Genomic DNA, 8389 nt, shown 5'->3' with positions numbered 1-8389 from the left:
ACATCTCATTAGGACATAACATTTTTACAACAAAGCATGTGCAGACATGGGATAATGTGTACATGCGTTGGTATGTGAACCAGGCGTGTTGATAGGACTGATACTAATAATATAAAAGCCATACAACTACTTTTGATACTAGCACCACTACTAACAACAGTATACGTTACTGCTGTAATCGTGTCACTACGCGACAACAAAGCTGTACCTGCTCACATATGCACACAGCAGACGCGACACATCGCGAGGGGCTAAAATGATGTGCTGAACCTGGAGCTCCAAATACCACAGGAGGGTCCAGCACAGGAGGAAAGCATCACTCACCACAGAGACAAATGGATCTTTTGCCCGCTGATAGCTAAACGCTGTTAGGACAGCCATTTTTCTTCCAACGCCGACTTCCTGTTTAGGCCAAGGGTTCAGCACGATATCATTAAAGAACGGTGGCAACAACACCACTTCCTGTCAACACAAACATTCGACTTGAAAATTTACGGCCTCGGTTTCCTTCTCCTTGTCAGGCGGGCGAAACCGAGTCCTGCAGTTGGGATTGAGTGAACTTCTCTTCTTTTCTTTTTTTCCCCTCCTCTCCTCTCTCTCTCTCTCTCTCCGACCGCTTCCTAATTCTCGTAACTCACGCTAATCTGACTGGAGCGGACTGACAGGACGGAGCATGTTGGCAGGAAGCGAAACGTTCCATTTTCTTTCTCCTCCAAACTGCACATTGATGATGTCAGGGGGGTGATATATCGACCAGCAGGCTGGGAACCCAACCCTCCAGAAAGAATGCATTTAGATACACACATGCGTGCACCTCAACACACACACACACACACACACACACACACACACACACACACACAAGCTGGAGGCCTACTTCTGCCGGAGGTGTTGAAATGCTTGTAAGTCTTGAAATGCCAGTTGAGACGCGGAGCTCCCCTTTCACACAGAGTGCAAGCCAGAGACAAGAAAAGCTGACAAATGGATGCGTTGAAACATATTAACCATCTCCCTTTGTGAGCAGACAAACATTTAATCTGGCTAATGACCCCTGAGGATCAAAACAAATGCAGAGAGATAAAGACAGGCAGGGGAAGGAGGAGGGGAATGCTAAAAAGAGCTCATTGACCTCCAGGAGGGCTTTGCCGGGGTTTCACAAGGGCCAAGGGCTCCTTTCTGCTCTGATCTGTGGGCTATGTGAACACGGGTGGAAACTGAACAGATTAAATACCTGTCCTTACACATGTTTAGGAACTCGCATGTGCTCTCTTGAGTCTGCAGGGTGAAGACAAACAAACAAAGGCTTTGGGTATCTCAGTCTCCATCAGTGTTCATCACAATAAACAAGTCACTTAGCGGAACGCTATCTCGCTACTTTTCTTCCCCTCCAACCCACATCCAAACCCCTCTATCGGCCCCCGCCAGCGATCCTGCTGGCAACGTTATACTTGTACAAAAGGAATGATCTTTTATCTGTCCCCGCTATCAAAGCTAACAGACAGCTGCACAACCAGTCAGGTGAGGACACCTTTTCAACGCGACATCCGCTAACGTCTTCACACACTCTGGTCTGTGTTGAAATACCCAGATGCACAAAGCTGCCTTATGTGTTTAAGACAGAAAAAATCTCTTATAAGACAAAATGAGAACGATGGGGGTTTTATATGTTTAGTAAGTAGTAACATACCCTTAATCAAACCTTAAACTTTACCGAAATAGCATTTTTGGCCACTCTGGGGCAGCGGGAACAGGCCGGAAACACAGAGACATATTATTTTAAGAAACAAACAGCTGCCTATTTACACATTGCACAATCTTACATTGATTTGGAGTTGTGTTTACATTGTCTTTTAGCTCGTTTTTGGTCTCTACCAACTCCTGAATGGAAATATCTGGCTTTTATAGCTTTTTTTAGCTGGAAACTGGATAAATCTACTCGCTACACTTTTCACATGATTATAGCTTAGATTAATCTCAAACAAATCATACCACTTAACCCATAACTACACCATTTCTAATATAGAGCCAACATAACAAGTTGCAAGCCAGCTAGCCATTTAGTGGTGTATGTGCAGCAACATAATGGCAGTCAGATGACGTACTTTATTGGTCACTTTAAGGATAGTGACCTCTGCATTTTTTAAAGATACCGAGGTCTAAACAGATAGATAAATATCTAGATAGTGTTGTACTATCATATGGTGCTTCTTTGCTCATTAGAGTTCATTTTACAGGCCGCGGCGTTCCCGTCTGTGTGCCCGACCTCCACACCAACATCAGTTAAAGGAGGCTTCCTTCCCCTGATTCACGACCCTACAAACTCACCAAAGCCTCCATCTTTTTTTTACAAAGAGCAACAATGGGCTTGTAAAACTGTCAAGCCACAACTGGATTTACGCGTGACTCTTTAAACAGTCGGACGTTTCTCTCAGGGCGGGTCACGGGAGGTGTTTTTTTGGGAAATCGGGTGGAGAGCGAGGGTCTGGGGGTGCACGCTTCATCAAGACACGGCGGCAGACCGACTCCGACTGCCATCTTTCACCGCCACCCATCAAAGCGACCGGATCGTGTTGCCAGTGGACCCAGTCTGTTAATCCATCACCGATATTGATTTTCAGTTGATCGTCAGGCCTCCTAATGACGTTCACCTTCAGGGCCAAGCTCATTGATTCTCGGTCGTGCCTTGATCTATAACTGGCAACGTGATCCATACAACAACACCGAGGCACAATGACCTCGCGTTTTACGCTCCGACGGGAACCGATGAAGGCCGCAGCTCGTCAATACAATGAATAAACTGTCACTGTCCAGTCCTGCCCCACAACCACCTCCTGACTCACTACACCCACACACAGGCCCTCTGCATCTCACTCACACTCATCTTCACCCGTCCCTATCATACACGCCCCTCCCTCAGTGACCCCAGTGGCACAGGACAGTATTCACACAATCACAACCATAATCTCACACAGACAGTTGAAACCCAGGACTGTTTTTAGACCAAAATGTGTTTTTAACATTCCACTGAAAAAATGTGATGAGCGCACGTTCAGCACAGACGTTAAAATGGCTGTGCTGAACGTGCGCTCTCTTTTAAACAAGTCTTTTATCATAAATGATATAATTTTAGACAATAACCTTGACAGCATTCTCCTTACAGAGACATGGCTTGGCACTGACGCACCTGTTGTTCTCACTGAGGCTTCCCCACCAAATTTTAACTTTTTATTCTCAACCAGGGGGTGCAGAAGAGGGGGAGGTACTGCTTCAATCACAAATAACACCTTGAATATTAACGAAGTATTTTTTAACAGTTACTCAACATTTGAGTACCATGCCTTCGTTTTTAGCAGCCCACCGATTCTATGTATGACAGTCTACCGACCACCCCAGTATTCCACTTCTTTTATTAGTGAAGTTTCAGAACTTTTATCAATTATTCATACCACTTTTAACAGAATTTTAATAACCGGTGATTTTAATCTACACATGGACATCTCCTCAGACTCAATGTCTAGAGAATTTTTAAACCTTTTAAACTGCCTTGATTTTAAGCAACATGTGACGCAGCCGACCCACAGCAGAGGGCGCACCTTGGACCTGGTTATATCTTATGGCCTGTCCATTGGTGCGCCCTCTGTTGTGGACCTGGCTGTATCTGACCACTTTTGTGTGTTTTTTACGATCACCAGTTTTAATCAACGGGAGGCCCCTGTGAGAACAGTGAGGAAACGCTACCTAACTTCTGAAGTGGCTGAAAATTTTATCCAGATTTTACAGAGCACTCCTGCCGAAATTTTACCAGCACCCTGCGATTTTATCACTGACAATTTTAATAATAAGATAAAGTCGATACTGGACTCAGTTGCTCCAGTTTTTATAAAATCAATTAAAACAAGACCTACAACCCCGTGGAGAACTGAAGAAACTAAACAAATGAAAAGAGATTGCAGGAGTGCAGAAAGGAGGTGGAGAAAAACAAAATTAACAGTCCATTATGAAATTTTACGCCAACACCTCAAAAATTACAATAACACAGTCAAACAAGCCAGAATCTCCCATTTCCAAAAATTAATCAATGACAATAAAAATAACCCCAAATTCTTATTCTCCACCATCGATCTTTTAACAAACACAAATTTTAAAAAATCCTCCAGGACAGCAGATAACGCCCTTTGTGAGGACTTTGCAGACCACTTCAGAAGAAAAATCAATGACATCAGATCCAGTCTTTTATCCCAACAGCTTTTAACACCTGGATCATTGCTTTTACCTGAGGAAACACTGGAGAGTTTTAACCTGGTTGATGCGAGGACACTTGGTCGAGTTTTCTCCCAGGTAAAGCCCACAACCTGCCTTTTAGATCCAATTCCCACACCGTTTTTTAAAACACTCTATGGATTCTTCGAGGAACAGCTGCTGTATTTGGTGAATTGCTCTCTTCAGACGGGTGTCTTCCCCACCTCCTTTAAAACGGCGGTGGTGAAGCCCCTTCTGAAGAAGAGTGATTTAGACCCCAATGTCTTAAATAACTACCGGCCTGTATCCAACTTACCATTTTTAAGTAAAATTTTAGAAAAACTTGTTTTTAATCAAGTAAATGATTTTTTAAACTCAAACCATATTTTAGAGACTCATCAGTCTGGTTTTAGGAGGAACCACAGTACAGAGACAGCACTTTTAAAGATTTTAAATGACATCAGGTGTAATTTAGATAATCATAAACTCACAGTCCTGGTACTACTGGATCTAACCGCCGCCTTCGATACAGTAGACCATCACATTTTATTAAATAGACTGAGGAACCTGGTCGGCCTCTCTGGTACTGTTCTTAACTGGTTCACGTCCTACCTTACTGATCGAAGTTTCTTTGTAAGTATGGATACATGCTCCTCAGGAACCCATAAGATAAAGTGTGGGGTTCCCCAAGGGTCAATTTTAGGTCCAACTCTTTTTAACCTTTACATGCTACCCCTTGGGGACGTCATCAGGAGGCACGGCATCAGCTTTCATAGTTATGCTGATGATACGCAACTGTACATCGCCGTGTCTCCTGATGACACAGGGCCAATTGATGCCCTTTTTAACTGTATTTTAGACATCAAGTCATGGATGGCAGCAAACTTCCTACAGCTCAACCGGGACAAAACAGAGGTTTTAGTCATTGGTCCTGAAGGCCAGAGAGAGAAACTTTTACCAAAGTTACAGGATTTTAAACCCGCAAAATCTGTAAAAAATCTGGGCGTGATTTTGGACTCTGAGCTTACTTTTATTCCACATATTAAAAACATAACAAAGATAGGTTTTTACCATCTTAAGAATATAGCCAGAGTCCGCCCGTTTCTCTCTCAGGCCAGCACGGAGGTGCTGATGCATGCTTTTATTTCTTGTCGTTTAGATTATTGTAATGCCCTGCTCTCTGGTCTTCCCAAAAAGAACATGTACAATTTACAACTACTACAGAACTCAGCCGCACGCGTGCTGACGAGGACCAGAGGGCGGGAGCACATTACACCAGTTTTAGAATCGCTGCATTGGCTCCCTGTGCGTTTCAGGATCGATTTTAAGGTTATTTTACTAGTTTTTAAATGTCTTAATGGCCTTGGGCCTTCTTATTTATCTGCAACACTTTTACCCTATCAACCCTCACGGACCCTGAGGTCCTCCGGTGCTGGCCTTTTAACCATACCACAAGTCAGAACTAAAACACACGGGGAGGCGGCGTTCAGTTTCTATGGCCCCCGACTGTGGAACAGCCTGCCGGAGAACCTCAGGGCCGCAGAGAATGTTGATGTTTTTAAAAAGAGGCTCAAGACCCACCTTTTTAATCAGGCTTTTATCTGACCTGTTTCATTCTTTCTACTTCCTTTTATGCTTCTTACATTTTTTATTATGATTCTATTTTATATTATTTATTTTAGTTTATCCTGTTTTACTGTTTTATATATTATATTTATTTATTTATTTTTATTGTTTTATTTATTGGGTCTATTCTATACATTTTGATGCATTTTACTGTTTTTATTCCCTCAGTTTTTAACTTCTACCTTTTTATCTTATTTTACTGTTTTAGCCCCTCGGTTTTCCAGTGTTTCCTCCTGGGGGCCTACCGCACCGGGAGCTGTCTCTGGTCCACCGTTGGGGGTGCTGTCCCGTGGACGGCCCTGGACTGGGTGGCTGGACAGCTCTACACCTTGGTGTGGAGCCTCCTGTCTGCCTGGGCTGGGGTGGTCCCTGTGGTGGCGCCCCCTACAGTCATGGACCATGATTCCTCTCGGTGTGCGTCGGCCCCCAAAGGTAGCTTTTTCCTCACCTCAGATCTTGGTGCCCAGCCATGTCTCCTCAGTGACAGATAGTGTATGTGTGTGGGTGTGTGTGTGTTTGTGTGTGTGGGTGTGTATGTCGGTGCATTTGGCTATGTGTGTGCGTGAGTGTGTATGTCTCTGTGTATCTCTGTGTATATTTGTGGGGGTGGGAGGTTTGGGTTTCATAGTGTTTCTTTGTTGTTCATATTTTGTTTTGTTTTTGGTTTTGTTTTGCTTTTATTTTCTGTAGGGCACTTTGTGTTACTGCAAAGTATGAAAGGTGCCATATAAATAAAGTTTGATTTGATTTGATTTGAAATAAACATATATGGGACGCTATAAAGGAATCGATTAAGGAAATATGCACGGAAAGGACTATTTATTGTGGGGATGTGTTTGGTAATCTCTCATAGTTTCTAACTTTCACTTCAGCCAAAAGGATGAGAAAAGGTGTGTATCGCCTTCCATCTCCCACACGGAGAGGATGCCTGGTTCCCGTCGGCGTGAAATCTCTTAATGCATTCTTCACCTGCTCCACTGGTAGATAACTGCATTTCTTTTCCAGTTAATGTGTCGGACACTTCCTTTAACGACACACCCTTATTCTGGCTCAGTTAATACTCCATGTAAATTAGCTTTTGTGCCAAATGGGACATTACTGTAATATATTCTGTACATTTCTATCCACATATTTCCCATGAGGCGTAGCTCTATATTCATTTGCACGGTTTGCTAATGTGACACAGGGAAGATTAACCTGGGTGGAATGGATTACTGCAGAAAAAGTGCTGTTTACATTCTTCGTGAATCATCTGAAGTGCCGGTTTAATTGTACAGGTAGACTTGTAGGTATTTAGACACAGTTTGGAGGCAAGATCTGACAAGACAGCACCCGCTTCCTCATATAAGCACACTTGTGGCACACTCAAAAAATCCAATATTGAAAAAGGCCAAAATACTTCCTCGATGAGTTTACTTTTCCCAAAATAGACTTGATGGGAAAAAATCCCCCCGAAATAGACAAGGGGGAAAACAACACAAATTTCCACGAGCATATCTGTCATTTTGGCTTCTATTCAAAATAACTTTACGACGGTTGAGAAAACGATTCGGTCGGGTTGTTCGCCGAGGAATTGCTATTACTGTAAGATCTCCCACAAATTCCTCTGGGATTTGTTGCAACTTGCTTCTGCTTTTTCTGTGCAAGGCCGAGTCTCTTCCAACGGCGTGATGAAGTAATCTCTGCCTGCAACACCACAAATACACAGCATCTTCTTCTACCTGAATCCTCATACCAGGGTCATGTACAGGTAGATTCTATACTGTGACTGTGGGAGCCAAAGCAGTAATTATCGTTCCGCTTTTAGACGAGAACCCTTGAGCAATTCCAAGAAAACGCTGAATAGACAGAAAAGGAAGTACATTACCCATGTGTCCCAGAAAAATAACTGTAATTGTTTTTTTACTGCATATCTAGTAATAACTGTCTTTAGTGATAAGCAAAACGCACAAAGCACTGAAATAAAAACCCCAAAAAACCCATAAAGTGCTTTTCGAGAGCTAAAATTTAAAATAAAAAAAAGTAGGACTGAAGCTGCGTTTGATAGGGTTTGCTGTTAAGTGCTTTAGGGATAAAGTTAAAATGCCTGGTTTGGGGTGAGGTGAAGGTGAAGGTGAAGGGAGGGGGGGTATGTAGGCTCCGTTGTGTTGGGGTGGAGGGTTTTTTGCCGGGGCTGAAATGTAATGATGTGGATCATGGACAAACATGGCCTCTTCTTGGAGTCGGCTTGTTTGAGGAGAAGATGCCACGGTGATTAAAGAAGAGGAGACTTAATGCCTTCCACAGACCCAGAGAGGAGACTGCACGGCGCTCCGAGCTGCTGCAGGGAACTCTGGGTGCGTTAACAAGCGTGTGTGTTGTCTCGTATATATGGATATATATGAAGTCACATATAGGGCTTTCATAACACTGTTGTTGCTAAGTCTTTGACTCCGCTTGTCCTAAAAAGACTTGAAAATAAATGTTGAAACAAGCTATTACACACACACACACACACATATATATATGTGATATGTTTTCAGCT

The sequence above is a fragment of the Eutrigla gurnardus genome (assembly GCF_963514095.1).
Source record: "Eutrigla gurnardus genome assembly, chromosome: 16".
Classification (NCBI taxonomy): Eukaryota; Metazoa; Chordata; class Actinopteri; order Perciformes; family Triglidae; genus Eutrigla; species Eutrigla gurnardus.
The sequence above is the reverse complement of the archived record's forward strand: the minus strand, read 5'-3'. Positions refer to the sequence as shown.